This window comes from Paramormyrops kingsleyae, chromosome 5 (assembly GCF_048594095.1).
Source record: "Paramormyrops kingsleyae isolate MSU_618 chromosome 5, PKINGS_0.4, whole genome shotgun sequence".
NCBI lineage: Eukaryota > Metazoa > Chordata > Actinopteri > Osteoglossiformes > Mormyridae > Paramormyrops > Paramormyrops kingsleyae.
The window spans coordinates 33,885,520-33,907,567 of NC_132801.1; positions in this window are offsets into that span (position 1 = coordinate 33,885,520).

A 22,048-nucleotide genomic window follows, 5' to 3' on the forward strand; every position below is an offset into this window, starting at 1 on the left:
TTTAGGGCTCCCGCCTGTACTCATGCTTGCATAAATGGCAAATAAGTATAATTAATTTATAGATTATAAGCACCTACAGACGTGGACAAATTTGTTGGTACCTTTCCACAAAAAGACACAACTATATCTGAAATCACTGGAAACTCACAAAATTTTAATGGCATCCCTTATTATTTATTCCACATTTAACACAAATCAGACTTTGCTTTTGACTGTTGATACAGTTGAATGTTTTATATAATTAAACAAATGAAAATGGCATGGACAAAAAAGATGATACCCTTAATTTAATATTTTGTGGTACCACCTTTTGCGGTGATCACTGTCAACAAGCGATAGCCTTTACCTTTAACATGGTTATCTATAATCTTCTTTCTGAGCTCCTCAGACACCTCTCTCCTTTGCTGTCTCTGGTCCATGTTCAGTGTGGTGCACACAATGATACCAAACAACACAGTAGCATGTTCTTTCCCTTTAAATAGGGTGAATCCCTGATGAAAAGCTTAATTAAAGGATAAACACTTGCCTCCTCTCATTTGTAAATTTCTTATGTTCTTATAATGCAAGGATAAACAGTCTCTTTAGGGGTACATACAAATCTTTCCATACAATTTTAGCATATCTTTGTAAACTAAACAACAAATCATTTCATTTCACAATTTTATTGGTACTAAAGGCATACAGGTGTACATTAGACAGTTGCTTTTAATCGAATCACTTTTCAGGAGAAATGAGGCATTGTTTCAATGAGCTGTAAGGGTACAAGTTTGTTCACGTCTGTATGGTTTTTGAATACGAACTGGAGTTACCAAATTGCCCATAGGTGTGCATGTGTGAGTGAATGGTGTGTTAGTGTCCCCTGTGATGGGTTGGTGCCCCATCCTGGGTTGGGTTGGAATAGGGTCCAGACCCCCTGCGACCCTGAATAGGACAAGTGGTTATAGAAAATGGATGGATGGATGGATTAGTTTTTGAATACTAGCTATGTCTGTGTAGAAGATATTCGTGAAAGAGCTGCCAGTTCCCAGTGTAAATCCATAACTTAGCAGACAGGTTACTCCCAGGGGTAATGCTGATAAGGGATGAATGCTGAGAATGAATGAATGTCTCATTCAGTAGTTTGCATGCACTGAAGTACAAGCTATACAAACTAGTATATAGTATATAGTATATAGTGCTGGACTACCCCGGCACTAGCCACTTTATCCAATGGACAATGCACAAGACTGCACCTTTTAATATGTCCCTGTTACATCTGCTGTATTTATTTGTTTGTTTGTTTCTATGTATGTATATATTTATTTGATTATTTTTTCGCTTATGTCATCAAGAATATGTGAGCCGAGTGGTAGCTCTGTGGCTAGGGATCGGTCCCAGCAATCGGAAGGTTGCTGGTTTGAATCCTGCGAATGCCAGCAGTGATCCTACTCTATTGGGCCCTTGAGCAAGGCCCGTAACCTGCAATTTCTTCATCCTGGGTATGACGTTAATCTACATCCAGCCCTGCAAGGAGGTCCTCCAACTTACAGGGAAAATTTGGGGGTTGGTGGAAGGATTGGCTCTCCAGTCACTGGAAAAAACTCGCATTCAGACTCACCCACCACAGGGCTGCACTAAGGTTCTCATCCCTGAGGTGGTTTGCCGTGTGGTGGGTGTGGCAACACACTGTAATCAGCATGTGCCTCCTCTCGTTTGTAAATTTCTTATGTTCTTATAATGCAAGGATAAACCTACCTTTATCAAGATTTCTTTCTCTTATATTGTATGGGTATCCTTAACTCCCTTTTGTATGTATGTATTTTCTCTATTATTATTATTCTCCTTTTTTTCCCTCTCCCTCATGTGTCACACTTTTCTTGTTTCCACTCTCAGCACTTTCTGTATAATATACTGCACTGCAGTCCTGGGAACGTTCTTTCATGCCGCTGTATGCCGTTTGTAAATAAATGGTATGAGAATAAAGATCCACTTGACTATAGTTTCTGTGCTACTTGTGACTTCCGCTTTAAATTTCTATAAATGTCTAAAAACGTCTTATTTCTTTAAAGGTTAGTGCTTTACTCCAAGTAGACAGACTTTTAACTCTGGCATACTTTTATTAATGACATGGTCTTTGACAGCATTACGAAAATGCTTGTGCCACTCACAAAAAGGAAATGTATTTTAAAAAATGGTGATGTAAACAGATCTGTGTGGGTATAGCTACAACATGAAAAGAGTCAGCACCTCTTCCAGGAGACAGTGAATACTTTCTTAAAATATAAAAATGGCAAGCAAAGTGTCCTATTTAGAAACCTTTAGATCTCTGGATGGGTCACTCAACCTTGTTATGAGTTAAAGAATCTCTCACCTGCAACTAACCTAACAGAATCCATGTAGCACAATCAGCATACACCAATGATGGATTAGTAAACTATTTATAAAAAGTGCAAGCCATCTGAATTAGTTTGGTTGTGTTGCATTGTCGATGAACCGATGGTATCAATCACCTGAGAAGGCAGAGCACAGTGTTTTAGGTTTTCTTCCTGAACATCGTCATATTCAGTCTAAGAAAGTTACAGCCTGATTAATATGCACTTTGACTGCACAAGAAAGCCATCTCATTTCCATCCCGGAAATTCATATCACAAATAAACTGACTTTGCCATATACCTCTTTCTTTTGTTCTGTTCTGTGACCATAGGTCCGCCAGGAATTCTCCTTCATTTACCCCTCGGAGACATTTCAAGGAGGAATTTGAAGAAAAGCATTCATAAAAGAGTTTTTATAAAGGAGTTGAGGTGAGGTGTTTGTTTCTTTTAAAAAGGTATATTCCAGTTCATCAAGTCTTCCTACATTTACTCTCTTTTACACACTCTCTTTCCCGTCAGCAAAAATAGGAAATCTAATCTGAAGCGAATCCAGCCTCTCTTCAGATCAAAAGTAATTGTGTCAGACAGAGAGAGAGAGAAAGGAGCTTCACTTTTCTGGACTGTGGAGCTCTCAGTTTTAAATGTCAGGCGAGTCGGGGTTTAGGGATGTGGTGCGCTGCACTTTGGGCTGTCTGGCGGGGTTATTATCGCTGATAAAAAGTTAAACTAAAACTAAAAGAAAACATTTTTTTAACTGAAATAACATGAAATACAACGGAAAAACAACAACTAAAAAACTAAACATTTCTTCTGAAACTAACTGAAATAAAATATAAGTCGAATACTTTTCTGTTCCTGTTTTTTTAAAATACAATTTAGCTTGCTTTTTCTACTGCTCTCTTGCAGTGTTACTTGTAAACCATTAATAATAAAACATGTTTTGCCCATTTTGAGGACATAAGTACATACTATGCATTGTCTAAAGATCAGACACATAAAAGAGCCTTTCAGTCTATCCCTAGAAGTAAAATTTTTAACACTAAATGGAAAGACATCGTAAAAATAAAAACTAACAAAACCACATTGAAAACGAGGTAAAACAGAACTGGGTTTGGAACACATATGTGCATGAATGGTGTATGTGTGCCCTGTAATGGGTTGGTGCCCCATCCGGGGTTGTTACCTTGCCCCCATAGCCTTTAGGATAGGCTCAAAACCCCCCATAACCCTGAATAGGACAAGCAGGTACAGAACATGGATGGATGGATGGATTTAAAATAAAATAGAAAAATAGAAACTAAATAAATTTTAAAAAACTATAATAATACTGTGCTGTATTACAGGAAGTGAGTTGGAAAGTGTCAAATTTGGCTTGGCTGGTGTGTGAATCCAGGCTTTTGTGAACAAGCTGTCAGGCTTACCTATTGTGTTACCTTAGTGTTTTGCACTTATCAGTTATGCTACCCTGATTGCCCTCATGTGCTCCACCAGTGGCTTATCCTTTATATGTGAAGGTGTAGGCCAGAATGGGCCAGTCGAGCATTAGTGGTGTGTGGTACTGGTCGGTGTCAGTGTTAGTGTTGGTATCGGTGTTGGTGTCTTTGGTCATGGCCTCTGTGTTCCCTTGATGGTATTAATCGACCTTGTGTGTGGCTCAGTAAACCCCATGACCTTGCACCTATTTCCTGGAGACCCTGCACCTTTGCCTGGCCGCGATGCGACACAAAGCATGACTACCCCAGCCAAAAGATGCAGCGAGTTCAGTTCAGTCCTGTTGTTGCCGGCCCCTGCCTTCCATGTAACTCCTGTCTCCAGTGTTGTCGAAAGCCCCAGTCCTGTTGCTAGCCCGTGGCCACCTCAGGCCAGTAATCCAGGGACCCCAGGTGTACTCCATGAATTAATGCACACCGCTGACTCAGAGGAGTCACCCGCTAGGTGGTGTTGCTTTACGGTCTTTGCTTTGCTTTGGGAAGGGAGATACTGTGAGGCTCACCAATCGTGTAACTCTAGTGTGGCTCGTGATTATTGATTATCCTGCCTGATTGCCCTCATGTGCTTCACCTGTGTCTTACCATTTATAAGTGAAGGTGTAGGCCCTGGCAGGTGGAGCGAGCATTAGTGGAGCACATAGACAGTCCATGTTTTTGCTCCCTGCCTATCTGGGGGTCCCGAAGGACCCCGTTGAAAAACACAGTCATAGCCATAAGTGCAGCACTGCATTGGAACCATATATTCCAGGAGAGAACTTAAGAACAATGACAATTGAGCCCAAAATAAGTAAAGATGAGGCCTCAGATGAGAGCGATGTCCCTGTAGCATTATTACCAAACAAGTAAGCCATGACTGACTTGATGAGAAAAGCAAATGCAGAAGTTTTTGCCTCCAGGCAAGACCTGACCGAACAGTGATGAGAGATGACCATCCGCCAGAGTCCTGCTCACATGCTGACATAGGTCAAATGTTCTGATTATTGCATCTGTTTGATCACATGGGAACCAGGTGCTCAACAACATGCCCTGCCTGTGTGTCACACCACCTACAGCTTTAATATCTTGGTTACTCATTACACAGGCAGTAGCTGAAGATCTCTCCATGATCTGGACACCAGCAGGGCCTGATTTCCAGCGTTTCTATTTTTTCTATTTTGGGTTTGATGTGTCATGGATCGGTCTGCAACCCGAGCGTTAGGTATAATCAGATATACCTAAAACACAAGAAAAGAGATCCATCCTCCGTGTTCTGGCCGCCTAATTTGCAAAGGTTGTCCTACAGTTGGGGAGAAGTATGCAACATTAATAATTATGCTGGGAGGGGGTGCTGAATGTCTCCATCTTAATGAGATGAACGTCAGCTCCTAGTGGGTGAGAGATAGATGCACCACGCTCTACCTTCGAACCCTAAAAACAATGCTATCTTTCTCCTCACTGGAAGCAGGGAAGGAGCTATGGGTGCTGCTACTTTATTGTTTGTCTGGTCTGTGATATATCACATATCTTTGTTCATGGAGCACTTAACCCAACTTGATGAAGGCTTTCATATAGTCACACCTCTATTGGAGTTATCTAGTGGAGTTTACAGTCTTCTCCTCATGTCACTTGAGTTACCTCTTGGGGTCCAAAAACATGCAATTAGGCTAAGTTAGGATGACCAGATAATCCATGTCAGGAAGGACACTTTGAGCTACTTCAGGTTTTACAAAGTACTTTAGAACTGAAAGGCTCCTGTGCTTGGCTAAATGCTTCAGTTGTTCTTGACTGGTTTGTTTCCTTGATTGAAAGACTCATCCAGCTGTTTCACATTAACATTATTGTCACATACAACATGATTATAAGAGACTGACCAATCAACAGTCCCGTTTCCCTCGCCCGGACTAGGGTCACCGGGGCCCCACCCTGGAGCCAGGCCTGGGGGAGGGGCCCGTTGGCGAGCGCCTGGTGGCCGGGCCTTGGCCCGTGGGGCCCGGCCGGGCACAGCCCGAAAGAGGCACGCGGGACTGTCCCCAGGTGGGCCCACCACCCGCAAGGGGAATGTCAGGGGTTCGGTGCATTGTGGATCGGGTGGCGGCCAAGGGAGGCCCTGGCGGTCCGATCCCCGGCTGACAAAACTGGCTTTCGGGACATGGAATGTCACCTCTCTGGTGGGGAAGGAGCCTGAGCTTGTGCGTGAGGTTGAGAGGTATCGACTAGATATAGTCGGGCTCACCTCAACACATAGCTTGGGTTCTGGAACCAATCTCCTGGAGAGGGGCTGGACGCTCTTTTACTCTGGAGTTGCGGCGGGTGAGCGACGCCGGGCTGGGGTGGGGCTATTGGTGGCCCCACAACTTGGTGCATTAACAACGGAGTTTACCCCGGTGAACGAGAGGGCTGTTACCCTGAGCCTTCGGGTCGGGGATAGGTCTCTGACTGTCATCTGCGCTTATGCGCCGAATGTCAGTTCGGAGTACCCGGCCTTCTTGGATTCCCTTAGCGGTATGCTATTTGGCGTGCCGCGGGGGGATTCCATCGTTTTGCTGGGGGACTTCAACGCTCACGTGGGCAATGACAATGTGACCTGGAAGGGGGTGATTGGGAGGAACGGCCTCCCTGATCTGAATCCGATTGGTGTTCTGTTATTAGACTTCTGTGCAATGCATGGTTTGTCCATAACGAACACCATGTTCGAGCATAAGGGTGTCCATCAGTGGACATGGTACAAACATGCCCGGGGCTACAGGTCGATGATCGATTTTATAATCGTATCATCTGATCTGCGGCCTTCCGTCTTGGACACTCGGGTAAAGAGAGGGGCAGAGCTGTCAACTGATCATCACCTGGTGATGAGTTGGCTCAGGTGGCGGGGGAGGAAGCCGGTCAGACCTGGTAGGCCCAAGCACATAGTGAGGGTCTGCTGGGAACGTCTGGCAGAGGCTCCTGTTCGCTGGAGCTTTAACTCGTACCTCCGGCAGAATTCCGACTGCATGCCGGGGGAGGTCGGGGACATTGAGTCTGAATGGACACTGTTCCGGACCTCCATTGTGGAAGCGGCCGTACGGAGCTGTGGCTGCAGGGTGGTCGGTGCCAGTCGTGGCGGTAACCCCCGTACCCGATGGTGGACACCAGAGGTGAGGGGGGCCGTGAGGCTGAAGAAGGAGGCTTACCAGGAATTATTAGCCCGGGGGTCTCCGGAGGCAGCTGACGGGTACCGGCGGGCCAGGCGGAACACAGCTCGGGCGGTCGCAGAAGCAAAAACCCGGGCGTGGGAGGAGTTCGGTGAGGCCATGGAAAGTGACTTTCGGTCGGCCTCAAAAAGGTTCTGGCAAACCATCCGGAGTATCAGGAGGGGGAAGCAGCTCCTGGTTCCTACTATTTATAGTGGGGGGGGGGGGCTGTTGACCTCACCTGGGGACATCATCCGGAGGTGGAAGGAATACTTTGAGGACCTCCTCAACCCTGCTTCAGATACATCTACGCACACTGCCTTTGAGACATCTGAGGGCACAGAGCCCGAGGGTGCTAGGGAGGGCTTGCCCATCACTGGGGCTGAGGTGGCCAGGGTGGTTAAAGAGCTCCATGGCGGCCGGGCCCCAGGGGTGGACGAGATACGCCCAGAGTACCTGAAGGCTCTGGATGTTGTGGGGCTGTCGTGGCTGACACGCCTTCTCAACAGTGCGTGGAGGTCAGGGACGGTGCCGCTGGATTGGCAGACCAGGGTGGTGGTCCCCTTATTTAAGAAAGGGGACCGGAAGGTGTGTCCCAACTACAGGGGGATCACACTTCTCAGCCTCCCTGGGAAAGTCTATTCCGGGGTACTGGAGAGGAGGGTGAGATCGATAGTCGAATCTCGGATTCAGGAGGAACAATGCGGTTTTCGTCCTGGCCGTGGAACACTGGACCAGCTTTATACCCTTGCAGGGGTACTGGAGGGGGCCTGGGAGTTTGCCTATCCGGTCTACATGTGTTTTGTGGATTTGGAAAAGGCTTACGACCGGGTTCCCCGAGGTGCTCTTTTGGGGGTGCTTCGGGAGTATGGGGTCCGGGGTCCGCTATTGTGGGCGATTCGGTCCCTGTACGAACGGAGCAGAAGCTTGGTCCGCATTGCCGGTAATAAGTCGGACATGTTCCCGGTGCGGGTTGGGCTCCGCCAGGGCTGCCCTTTGTCATCGGTCCTGTTCATAATATTTATGGACAGGATTTCTAGGCGCAGCCAGGGTGTTGAGGGTGTCCAGTTTGGTGGCCCCAGGATTGCCTCGCTGCTTTTTGCAGACGATGTCGTCCTGTTGGCTTCATCTGCTGGGGATCTCCAGCATGCACTGGGGTGGTTCGCAGCCGAGTGCGAAGCGGCAGGGATGAGGATTAGCACCTCCAAGTCCGAGACCATGGTTCTCAGCCGGAAATGGGTGGTTTGCCCTCTTCGGGTCGGGGAAGACGTACTGCCTCAAGTGGAGGAGTTTAAGTATCTCGGGGTCTTGTTCACGAGTGAGGGTAGGCGAGATCGGGAGCTGGATAGACGAATCGGAGCGGCGTCTGCAGTTTTGCAGGCGCTTAACCGGTCCGTCGTGGCTAAGAAAGAACTGAGCCAAAAAGCAAAGCTCTCGATCTATTAGTCCATCTTTGTCCCTACCCTCACCTATGGTCATGAGCTATGGGTAATGAACGAAAGAATGAGATCGCGAATACAAGCGGCCGAAATGAGGTTTCTCCGCAGGGTGTCTGGGCTTTCCCTTAGGGATAGGGTGAGAAGTTCGGATATCCGGGAGGGCCTCAGAGTAGAACCGCTGCTTCTATACGTCGAAAGGAGCCAGTTGAGGTGGTTTGGACATCTGGTGCGGATGCCTCCTGGGCGGGTACCCGGAGAGGTTTTCCGTGCATGTCCTACAGGGAGGAGGCCCCGGGGCAGGCCCAGGACTCGCTGGAGGGATTATATCTCTCGGCTGGCCTGGGAACGCCTAGGTGTCCCCCCCGAGGAGCTGGTAGAGGTAGCTGGGGAGAGGGAGGTCTGGGTGCCTCTCCTGAAGCTGCTGCCCCCGGGACCCGAACCCCGGACAAGCGGCAGATGATGGATGGATGACCAATCAACACATCAAGGACTCTGTGCTTAAGCGAAATCCAGGTCCTTTTAATTGAAATGGTAGTTTACAAATCCTGTACTGGCTCAAAGTGTCCTCTCTGATATGGATTATCTGGTCATCCTAGCTAAGTGGTATCTCTAAATTGTCCTTGTGTGTGTGTGTGTGTGTGTGTGTGTGTGTGTGAGCCCTGCACTGGATGAGCATCCTTCCCATAGTAGGCCTTGTGCCCTACGCTGCCTGGGATAAACTCCACGCCCCCAGAGATTCTGTCAAGGATAAGCAGTTGTAAACATGTATGATCGTTTTGGTCCACTTGAACTCCTCAGAAAGACACCCTTCTTAGATTCCAGTGAACGTAACAATTTCTTCTTTATTTTGTCATTTCATTCAAAATCCTTCCAGTGTGTCCTCCATTCCTCAATGGAAAGTTCCTGAACTTCCCTACCGTTTGAATCATACTTCCTTTAACCACCACTGTCAACGCTCAATTTTTCTTCTAAGTTATGCTAATGGCCCTCACTGTTATGTTAATGTGATGCAAGTAGCGACTTCTTTTCTTCCCCTCAAATTAATAGGTGTCTGCTTTAATATTGTGCCTGGTAGACAGCTGTATCACGTCTCAGATATATCCTAAAATTAAGGCCAGAGAGAATTACTTCTTGAACTCTTCATTGAAGGTGCAAAAGTTTTGTGATTGCCAGTGTTTGGATTCTTCCATTAAGCTCTCTTGGACCATGGAAACTCCCATCATAATTACCTTACCTTTGTTTACACCTTTATCCAGTGATGTTCAATTGCAGCTCCTATCAAGTTAAAAAGTCTAGTGCTGTCCCACAAAGCAGAAGTGACACAATGCCTCTAACAGTGTCCCAGCTTCGGCTATTGGCCACTGAGGGAATAATTAATAAAATAAAGGGAATGATTCTATAATGCTGTAACTAATCAAAACGAGAACTGACTGGCGAGCCGGCAAGGCAAGGCTACCTAATCGGAACAGATAGGGAGGGCGACAGAGAATATCAGCGGCCACTACTTATCTGAGTCAGAACACCGGTAGTGCGGCCGATAAGCTGACTCCCACCTGGGTTGTCTCAGTTGTGCGTACAGAACACCCCCTTCCAAGTTGACATTGCTGGAGATCGGGGGGGTTTCGGCTGGGGGCGGGTCTGTTTGACTGGGATTGAGCTTGTGGGACGTGCCCTGTTCAGGGGGGACACAACAGTGAGCTGCTCTGAATATAGTCTTATTATTTTAGAAGTTGTTGATTTATGTATTGGTGGTGTTTGTTGGTAGGACATTCGACTAGGATAAGGAGGTGTACTAAGTGTGGGTGGCTGAACCCACATCCGGAGGCAGAAGGGCTGTTAGACAAGGGATCAAAACAGTCAGGACAGATTAAAGATGGACCGCGAGTTTGATCGGGAGCTAGATGACGGGGGATGGGCGCCCCCGGAAAATACAGTGTGGAAGCCACTAGTAAAGCAGATCCAGGTGGTGAAGGAAGCTATAGAAGGGGCAAGTGGTGAAGGAGATAAAGAGAAGGAGGTAGCTGATGCCGGGGAGCGTATGTGTGGGGCGGTTCGAAGCGCCGGGTGTCAAGTAGAGGATAAGCGCTCACTGGGAGAACTACTGTGGAAAAAGGAGAGAGAGCATGCTAGCCAAAGGGACGAAGCAGCAAGGCAGAGGGCGACAGCCAGTATAGTGCAGAAAGGGAAGTGGAAAAAAGAGGAAGAGAGGCATGAGAAGGAAAGGAGAGTGTGGGCGAGATTAGCCATATTTTGGCAAGGGACAGACCACCTCCATAGTGAGGAAAAAGGGGAGGGTAAGTCACTCCCTCCCGTAAAAGAAAAACAAGTAAAACATGGGGATCGTCCCTCAGCGTATAAGGGTAGGGAGGTGCTCTCAACAGCGCCCCTGGCCCATATGTGCCCCATGATCAATGTGACAGGAGGAACCCTCCACATTCGAACACAGGATACTCAGGAAGTCTCAGACTGTGTCCGGTCTGGGAAGACAGAGGAGGAGTCAGACAGGGACTCAGACGTAGGATCTGAGTGCTCTAGTCAAGTGAAAAGAGACAGGTCAGATGTCCATGAAAATACAAGGGCACAAGAGCAGCCAGCATTTAGTAACAGAGTATTGAGGGAACAGGCAGAAAACCTAGGGGGAGGGGGATGTGCTAAACCCGTCACACCAGGGAGAGAGCTAGGCCCCAGCGGCCGGACGCAGAAGAAAGTAGAGGTGCTGGGCCAGTTGTTAGGGTTACTTGAGGAGGAGGAGACAGAAGTGGCCCTACAGATAGACGGACTCAGCGAGGAATACATAGAGGGACTGCCAGGCCCGTCTGGAAATAGATACGGCCTGCGCTCCAGAGGCAAGCAGCTCCCCCTATTGGGGGGAGCAGGCAGTGGAAGGGAAAGGTATAAACCTTTCTCTATTGGAGATGTGCAGGCCTTGGCAGATAAAATGCCCCCCCCGGCAGAGGGGGGAGGACAGTGGATGGAGAAGTTAGACCAACTCACTCAGGGCATGACGCTTACACTGCGAGATTTCCGGGCGGTGGCAGCCCGCTGCTTGACTAAACATTCCCTACAGGGCGTAGAAGACAGAGCAGGGACTATTACATATGCAGACAATATGTGTCTGACGATGGTGGTGATGCGCTTGGGTGATGCCATGCGGGAGATGTTCCCCGTCCCTAGTGGAGCAGCCGTCCCAAAGTTTACGTGGGATCCTAAGGTTCACCCTAGAGAATATTTGGATAAATGTAAAGAGGATTGGACCCGTCGAACCGGGTGCCACCCGGGGCAGGAAGGGGTGCAGCGGGAGTGGTTTAGGCGGGGAGTAATGGAGGGGGTCCCAGAGGCAGTTAGGTCAGCTATACTGGGCAGCCCGGAACTCCCGGGAGCAGACTCCCATGTGTGGGACCGGCATGTACTACACCATTTGCAGAGGGCACAAGAGGAGGCAGAAAAGGAAAAGAGTAACCTTAAGGAATTACAGACACAATTACTGAAGCTGCAGGTGGGCAAAGCGAGGCAAAAGGCTAATGAAGCTAAAAGGAAAGAGCAGGGAAAGCAGATGGTGGCGGGGGTGCCCCCAGGGGGACCACCCATATACCCGCCCGGCCCTTGGAACGGGGGAAGGGGCCGAGGCGGTTGGTGCCGGGGATACAGGGGCCGGGGCTGGGGAAGGGGTGCTCCACAAAGGGGACCGCCGTCATGTGTCTGTTTCAGGTGCGGGGTGGAAGGACACTGGGCCAGGACTTGCCCAGCAGCGGTCCCAGCCAATGTCCACGGCAGGGGAGGCCCTCTTGGAAATCAGGTGATGGCCCCCAACCCCCAAGCGGCTCCCACAGCAGGACAATATCCGGCAGTGGAAGCAGGGGAGTGGGACTGGTACCCCTCCTCACCATGACGGTTCCCGCGAGCGGCCCGGGACGCAGGGGAGGCAGACCCTATGCTGTCCCTTATGGTCATGGACAAAGAACTGCCATTTCTGGTAGACACGGGAGCCACGTATTCCACTCTTAACGTGGTTCCACAACAACATCATCTGTCTACCTCAACAGTGACCGTTGTGGGCTGCCAGTGACTAAACCGGTGAAGGTTGCGGTGGGAAAACAGACCTTTCTCCACCCGTTCGTGGTGTCTTCTTCCGTTCCAGTGAACCTCCTGGGACGGTACATGCTGGTGAAACTGGGGGCCTCGATCCTGTGTAGTGCAGACGGACTGGTGGTCACCCTGCCGGAGGGCACTCACCTGCGGTGCGACGCCCGCACCGCGGGCACGGGACAGTGGCTGGTACAGCCGGTCCAGAGTCAGGCCCTAGCAGACATCTATTGGGGCCTGCTGGAACCCAGCCTGGCCGGCATCCTGGCGGCCTACTCGGCGTGGCGGCCCTGGATCTCGCTCCTAGAGCCCTATGTACCCCCACCTGACCCTCCTCATGTGACCCTTTTCTATGATAGGGATAGTACTGATTGGTATGAGGAACTGTTTGTTGAGCAACTAGAAGGCCAGCAGTGGCAAGTTGCCTCTGAGAACTTATATGTGGGTCCCGAAGGGGTAGCCTCAGCCACACTGCTTACCCCAGAACAGCTGCCCTGGTACATGATGGGACAGGAAGCTGTCCCACATGTCTCTCTGGCCCTCCATCCTAAACACCAGGCCAAGGATTTGGGCCCGATGGTGAAACGGGCCAGAGAAACTGAGGACTGGGTACAGACCCAGATCCCACAGGTCTCCTTCTCGCCCTCCTGCAGTACCTATCGCATACAGGTCACAACACAGGACACAGCCCTCCTGCAACATGAGCAGATAGCTAGAGATCACGGGTGTGAAAAGATGGACCACCCAAAGGCGTCGGCCCTTCTGGCGTCTCTGCCAGATTCGCTGTGGTCCACCAGCCCCACAGATGTAGGTCTAATATCCTGCACGCCAGTGCAGTTCCAACTTCAATCAGGGGAGGGTCCCCTCTGGCTCAAACAGTACCCGCACAAGCCGGCGGCGGAGGAAGGGATAGCTGAGACTATAGAGGGCCTCCTGCGGGCCGGGGTGTTAGAGCCCTCCACGTCTCAGTGGAACACCCCCATCCTCCCAGTGGCAAAACCCGGCACAGGCAAATATCGGATGGCCCACGACTTACGCGCCATAAACAACCTCCTGCTGACCCCTACTGTTCCAGTTCCAAACCCATATGTTGCCCTAACTAATCTGACCCCGCAACAGAAATGGTTCACATGTATTGATCTAGCAAATGCTTTTTTCTGTTTGCCCCTAGCAGAGGAGTGTAGGGACATATTCTGCTGCGGTACACCCACCTGCCTCAAGGGTTTGCCCTTTCTCCAGGTATCTTTAACCAGGTCCTGAAGCAGGCTTTGCAGGGGTGTCCTCTCCCGGACGGTGTCACCCTCGTCCAATACGTGGACGATCTTTTGATCGCAGCCCCAACAGCGGAGGCGGCCCTACAGGCCACCCAGTCAGTGCTGCGCCTTCTGTCAGAAAAAGGCTTTAAGGTCAGTAAAGACAAATTGCAGATTGCTAGGACAGCAGTGACCTTCCTAGGACGAGTGTTGTCGGGGGCAGGAACAGGCCTCTCCCCAGCTCATCGGTCGGCTATCTTGCATTACCCAAAGCCCATCACAGTAAAAGACATGCTATCTTTCCTAGGGCTCACAGGTTACAGTCGCACCTACATTCCAGATTACACGGGACTTACACAGCCCCTGAGGGCGCTTGTCCGAGAACACGGCCTACGTAACCTCAGGATGCCCCTTAACTGGGACCAAGCATCTGAGGAGGCGTTTATCACCTTAAAGCAGAGGCTAGCACAGGCCGCGGACCTAGCCCTCCCAGATTACTCTCTCCCGTTTCACTTGGATGTTTCGGAAACAGGAGAGGTCGTCAACGGCATCCTGTTTCAGAAAAAAGGGGGGGAGAGGAGAGTGCTGATGTACGTCAGCGTAAAACTCGATACTACAGAAAAAAGACACCCCGCATGCACAAGGCACGTGGCGGGAGTGGCCAAAATTATTCAGAAAACAGCACACATAGTGATGGGACATCCGCTGCACATTCTGATCTCGCACAGTGTGGTGGCTTATGTGAATTCACAGCCGTTTACCATGACGTCACTCAGGCAACAGAGACTTACTTAAAATACTAGAAGCACCTAATCTGAATTTTTCTCACGAATACTTCAGCCAGACCCCAGCTCTATACGGAACCAGCCCCATTGCATCCCTCGGACGCCTGGGGCTATGCTTGCATGTTAGCCTTGACCAGGGAGGCCACACCGGGGGACTGCACCACGTTGGCATCCCTTTTTCCACCCATAGATAACAGGACTAAAGTAGGACCATTCATCCCTGTCCAGGTAAAGCGGAATACCTCTGCTTTAGCTTCGCGGGTACTGGTCCCCGCGTGGGGGACATTCCCAGCGAGTGGTGTCGTGAGATCATATACAATGGTTCCAGTAACAACTACATAGGGCATTGGGCCCGTTCTGGCCTCTACTGGTTCTGTGGCCGGGATAAGTTGCTAGTTAGAATGCCTCTCAGCGGTCACGGGGTATGCGCCATGGTAAGGCTAATGGCACCGTTAGTCCTGATAGGGGAACGTCCCAATACACAGCAGGTCACTACTGGTGCATCAGGTGGGAAACTGGTGGGGAGGCGACGAGGACGCGTACTGATTAGACGCAGACGCGAGGCACCCAACTTTGACCCCACGGTAGATTCACCCACCTACATCGACGCTATAGGGATCCCGAGAGGAGTGCCAGATGAATTCAAATTGGCTGACCAGGTCACTGCGGGATTTGAAAACATCCCTATTGTGGCGGCCATATTCCCCATCACTCCCAATAAAAATGTAGACCGCATTAACTATGTACACTATAACATTTTGCGCCTGTCCAACCTTACTAGAGACGCAGTGGCAGGCCTGGCTGAGTAATTAGGCCCTACTTCTCTGATGGCGGTCCAAAACCGGCTGGCGCTAGATATGCTACTAGCCGAAAAGGGGGGAGTGTGCGCTATGTTCGGGGAAGTATGCTGTACTTACATTCCCAATAACACAGCACCAGACGGCTCAGTGACCAGGGCACTCGAGGGTCTCCGGACCCTCTCCAGAACGATGCATGCACACTCCGGGATCAATAACATCTGGGATGCTTGGCTGACCTCAGCATTCGGACAGTGGAAAGGCTTAATGGGCTCGCTTTTATTATCCTTTGCTACTTTTGCTGCGATTTTAGTTACTTGCGGGTGTTGTTGTATTCCCTGCCTGCGCGCACTGTCAGTTCGTCTCATCACTACCGTGATAGAGAAGCGGGATGGCACCTATGCGCGGATGATGCCTCTCCTGCCTGTCAGGCCGGAGAGGGGCAAAGGTCATTTGGACAGCTTTGAACTACGACTCCCCCGCCAATAGGGTGATCTCCTTGCGGAGACCAAAAGGGGGAATTGAGGGAATAATTAATAAAATAAAGGGAATGATTCTATAATGCTGTAACTAATCAAAACGAGAACTGACTGGCGCGCCGTCAAGGCAAGGCTACCGAATTGGAACAGATAGGGAGGGCGACAGAGAATATCAGCAGCCCCTACGTCAGACGGCCGCTCCCTGATTATGACAATAAACCAGTGATTTGCAACTTCTCCCCGTGTCAGCTGTGAATCTCTTCTCATCCACGGACCCGGGGGAGACGCCGTGCTCCAACACCTCCTGGGCAGTAAAATGCTTTTAACAGCCAACAGAACTAGTCTCTTACTCTTTTCTACAGAAAATTTCAACCTTCTTCTGTCCCTGGAACTTGAGTCCCCGTGGCTTTTTTAAAAGCATCTTTTATATCATTTTGGTTCATTTCTATTTCCTAATATGCCACTACAGTAACACAGATTCACCCGTGTAAGATACATGTGAAGTATCTGACGTATATTTGGATGATTGTTGTTACCATTTAGTGCATTAATTATCCATAAAATGTGCATTGTATGTGTTTCTTGAAACTTGAAAGAGAGAATAAGTGAGAAAAAATAAAAGGCATTCTTCTGTTGGTCTAATTCATGATCTCTCCACCTTATGACCCATAAAGTGAAGCGACATCCAGATGAAAGGCGTATCAAAGGCTGTTTTGCTGTGCAGTAAACAGTGTCTCCTTACAACCCATAAACAGCATCTCTGAGTGCGTAAATAATCTGTGTGTTTGTGAAGGTGTTTTGCGCTTCTTTACTCAGACCGCAGCGGCAGTGCGGAAGGCCGCTTATGGAGGAAGGATCATCATTTCAGTCGGTGATATGCAGTCCCTGAGATCATACAGAGTATCCAGCAGGAGCTCCTCTCTTACCCCCCTGTGCAGTGAAGACAAGGCTGACAGCCAGTACCTCCGATACCACAGACAGTGTCCTAAGAAAGGAAATAAGTACATTACTGCATGTACACCTGAAAACAAAAAAAAAATCATATATGTAATATAGGTATACACACACACAATCTCACACACATATCTCTGTGGGGACCATCCATTCATAGGCATAAACTCCCAGCAATAAAACCTTAACCACTACCAAGACCTAACCAAATATGACTTTTGGCATTTTTAGTTTTTTGATTGCAGTCACAGTTTTTTTTATATAAAATTGTGTTTCCCTTTGTGGGGAATATGCCCCCTGTAAGATCAAAATTCGAGTTTTTATATTTGGTCCCCACAATGTAACTTATACATACCCCCACATATAATTTACATACTTGAAGCATACATTTTTAGTAGGTAAAACAGGCAGTAAGTGGAAGTTCTACCTGGTGAGTTAGTGTGAATCTGCTTTGGGCAATTTACAGATTGATAATGTATAGAAAGTGCATAAAAACTGAAGCAAATAATGGAAAAAAATTATTACTTAAATGCATAGAAAGTGCAAGTACACATAGAAGTAGCTGTGTTTCATGGGTGGCGCAGTGGTTAGGATTGTTACCTCACAACTCCAGCGTTTGAGTCTCCACTGTGGCTCTGTGTCTGTGGAGTTTGCATTTCCTCGTGGGGTTTCCTTCGGGTATTCTGGTCTTACCCCCCACCACAGTCCAAAAACATGCTGGGGTAAACTGGAATTATCAAATTGGTGCAAGTGTGCCCTGCAATGGGTTGGTGCCCCACATGGGCTTATTCCCTACTTTGTACCTGTAGCTTCTGGGATAGGCTCCAGACCCCCCGCACCTCAGAATTGAACTAGCAGTTACAGGAAGTGGATGGATGGATGGCTATGCTTCACAATTCACACTCAACAATAGAAAGTGCTGGAAAAAGAAACACATGAAGCAGTGCTTTGTCAGAGACATACATTTTAACCTATGATCCAATGATAATCTGGAATACTTCTAACATAACAAATGAAAATAACAAATAGTTGTGCTGTGTCAGGTGGTGAAGTGAAGGGCTGCAAGCAGTGCAAGCCCCCCCCCCCCCCGGAGAGCAGGGTTCAGCAAAACATTATGGGAAAAAAAACTGAATCAAAAATAGGAACAGTGTTCCTTTACAGAACAATATGCTACTGATAAATGCTGACCCAGAAAGGAACCAGCTAAATTGCTAAACGCTCGCTAAACACCACCATCCACTTGAACAGCAAACGCCACTCCCAACTGAACCCTTTTAACCTCTAACGAGGCCCGCTGTCCAATCAGAAGCATCTATTTCTCATTACCCGGCACAAGACAGTGATTAATTGCCATGGTGACGCACCAAACCCAACCCCTTGCTTGTGCTCTGCCTCCCACCCGCTCAAAGTGCAAATTCACAGCGTACGTCACGTCTGTTCCCCATGACTCATCTGGCATTCTCGCACAATAACAGGGTTAAGTGTGATTATCTAAAAATAAACAAGAAAAGGTCTAATATCTTTCATTTCACGCCTCTTTGAAAACTTACAAAATTAATACTTTGAGAATCAATAATAATAATCATAACTGTATTTACTGCAGTACAGACATTTTTTGAAGCTGTTCCTGTGTGCATGTAATGCACAAAACCAGTAGGGTAGCGGTTTTGTCAGGTTAGAGGAGGACAATGAATATTACCAAATGGGTTCAGAAAGTGCATCAGTCCTCATTTCTAGAAGGATCTCATGCACATGGGTAATGAGGTAAGATATTTACACGGTGGAAATGGATTAAGAATTGGGAACAAAATACAAATCATGGGCAGTGAAAATATCACAAGAGCATTGCAGTCTGCAACCTCGAAGCGGGCCTTCTACACCTCGAAATAGATTTTCAGCATCTGATGAGCAAAATTACCTGCTAATCATCTTAGAAATCAAGGATCAAATATTGCTGTTAATCCTGCGATGTCAAGTGTGGCTGTGGTCTTGGGGATTTGATGATGAGGACACAGAGAGGGCCTGCAGCTCCACATGCACTAGGATGCAGGTAACGTGGTAACTGATCACGTGATCATGTGATCAGTCGGGGTTTGATACAGGAGACCTATATGGCCTGTATATGCACATATATGCACCTCAATTTTGCCTATATGTGGCATATATACGCATATATGCAGCATATATATGCATATATACTGCATATAGGTTTCATATATGCGCATATATCCTCATATAGGTTCTTTCCATGTGGGGAATGTGACGTCTGGGTAGCTGTAGATTTGGAGTGCAGCATGACAGTATTGAGAGGGGACCTCAGCGTTCCTGTGGCCCACAGCTGCATCCTACTGCCCATGTCTGCTGTCAGTCCAGTTTGAAAACTTTATTAGGCCAGGGAGCGCTGTGATTAAGGATTCAGGCTTGAAAACTGTCTGGAGAGGCCCGGTGTTTTTACCTGTCAGCGTGGCGTTTAACAAAATATATCCTCTACGATAGATGGATGTGGCTCCCCTAAGTTAGTTGCTAAGAGATGCTAAGCCACTGCAACTTAAGCTCATGGTGAAACTTTTAAGGCTATGTTCACATTACCAGGCTGAAGTGACTCAAATCTGCTGTTTTCAGGGCTGTGTGGATGCAGAAATCTGATATTTTCAAATCATATTTGAATCAATTTCATACAGTATATGGATAGTTGTATTGGAACGCACCTCTTAATCACATGTGTATAAAATCAAGCTCCTAGCCATGCAGTCAGCTTTACAAACAGTTGTGAAAGAATGGGTCATTCTGAAGAGCGCAGTGAATAGCATGGTACTGTCATAGGATGCCACCTTTGCAATAAATCAGTTTGTGAAGTTTGTCCTAGCTAGATATTCCATGGCCAGCTGTAAGTGGTTTTATTTCAAAGTGGAAGCATTTAGAAACAACAGAGAGCTACGAAGTAGCAGACCACATAAAGTAACAGAGCGGGTTTGCCCATTGCTGAGGCGCATAGTGCGGAAAAGTCTCCACTGCTCTGTTGAATTACAGTACAAACTGTTCTGCATTCCTGGTCAGAAATTCAGTCCCACTCCAGTGAAACAATGAACCTCTTCATTGAAATTTTCACAAATTTTGAGCTTCACTGGCTATGATTAAAAGCCGAAATATTATCATATGGCAACCAACATACCTGTAATGCATTACAGACTGAAACCTTTGCCCTTGAATAGAAAAGTATTAGCCTGCCCTAGGCATATCTTAGTACTGAAAGACTTTAACACCTACATATGTACCGTGTTGATGCGGTATAAAAATGCATGTCTACATTGTGAAAAGTTGAACCTTATTGTGAAATATAATTAGATTTTTTGAGTAATCACATTTGCATTATGTGTTATTAACATTTTATAATAATGACGGTCTAATGAAAATCACAACGTTATTGCGAAATAAAATTTAAAGACAAACATGAAATATAATACCTTTTATGGAATTATTTAAAAATAAAAGAAAATATTTATTTATTCATCTATTTATTTCTGGAAGTAGTTTATGTGCTTATTTAAATAAGTTGCAGTAAAGTGAGATCAGATTACAAGTGGTTGGTCGAGACGCATGCAGGGTTGCATGTTAATAGCAGATGTTAACAGATGTATGTAGCTCTGTCTACTTGTGATCGGATCACCCAGGACGCATGTTAATAGCAGGTGTGAACAGGGTCTAAATGTTTCTTATTTCTCTAACATCAGATGTGGAGGCTCCTGGCTTTTCTTTGAGTGGGGTGAGGTCCCCCAATAACGCATGTAGACCCTTGAAGTTATGAGCTTGAACCCCCCCCCCCCCCTTGTTATGCTATTACAAATTACTTTCATTTAAAACTTTACTCAAAACATAATTACATGGAACTGCTGAAAAACAAGATTATTAAAACCATGAGGTGAAGCAGAATAGCCACTGTTTGGTGTTATACAATAACAAGACTGGCGACAAGCAGCAGATCACTAGTTTAAATATGTGGGAGAATAGAACCAGATCCCATACTATTAATTAAACTTAAGAACATACAGGATACAAAGGAAAACGACTTGAAAGTCTTCTTGAATATGGGTGTAATTGTATTTCCTGGATGGTTTTGGGATTGGTCCACAGCTACAGACACCAACTTTTCAGTATGATAACTCAAAAAGTATCTGACAGATCTTTTTCCGAGTTGCACACAAGGAATGGAAGGGCCACCGTAGACAACAGTTTGCAGACAAAGTTGGGCTTTTAATAAAGATTTTTTTGGAGATGTGTACGGTAGGCTAGGGCAGTATTATGGTAATATTTTTGGTGTACTGTGGTATTTTTGTTTGGCAAATTTTATTGTAGGACTCCCTATCCCCCCACCCCCAACCCGGCAAGATCGCAAAATATTGGAAGAACATTGCTTTTGTCAATTTTCAAAATTTGTCAAGATACCATATTCTGCACTATACTGTATGCACAGTATGATGGTATGACAGCTTAGATGCTGCCTGAGCCTAGAGTGTGTGTGTGTGTGTGTGTGTGTGTGTGTGTGTGTGGGGGGGGGGGGGGGGGGGTAGAGGTTGGGGCTGAGAGAGGAGTAGCAATTAGATGGAGGAGGGGGTGACAGGGTCATCTGGGGAATAAATTGTTGTTGTTCTGACAGCATCTAGTTAATAATGAACTTTTCATATTGATAAACTCAAATTAAGAGCCGATAGCTATTCAGAACACGGATCCAGCTGGCATTGTGGCGGGTTCCCTGCGCAGTCTCCCTGGTTCTCTGTCATCCCGGGCCTGCTGCTGTGTTACTGCAGTCTCGTGTGGCCTCCTGACACTGGCCTCATTGACATGCACTTAAGCTGAAGTGTGTTCCTACAGACATCCAAATAGATAAGGGAGGCTGCCTATTTTGTCACTGAGCTCATAACTCTTAGACTAGAGAGCTCTTTGACTAAATTTCACCATAAAAACGTGGACCTTCTTGACCTCTCAGCCCCAATGTTGGTCTTAGAAATTAAGACGGTGAAGGGTGCGTCTAGATTTAGTCGACATCCCACCTTTGGCATATTGATTTCATGGAGGCAAATGAGGCACAAGCGGGGGGTGGGGCTAGGCTTGTGCAGTATTACGGCAATAACGTGCTATTTTCATTCTCACCACTCGGAACATTTTATTGGAAAACACCGGAATAAGGTTGCTTTTTAAATACCATCAAAACATTGTATACCGCAGACTAATTTTGGTATAATGACAGGTAACTTTACTGGTATGTTTCCAAAT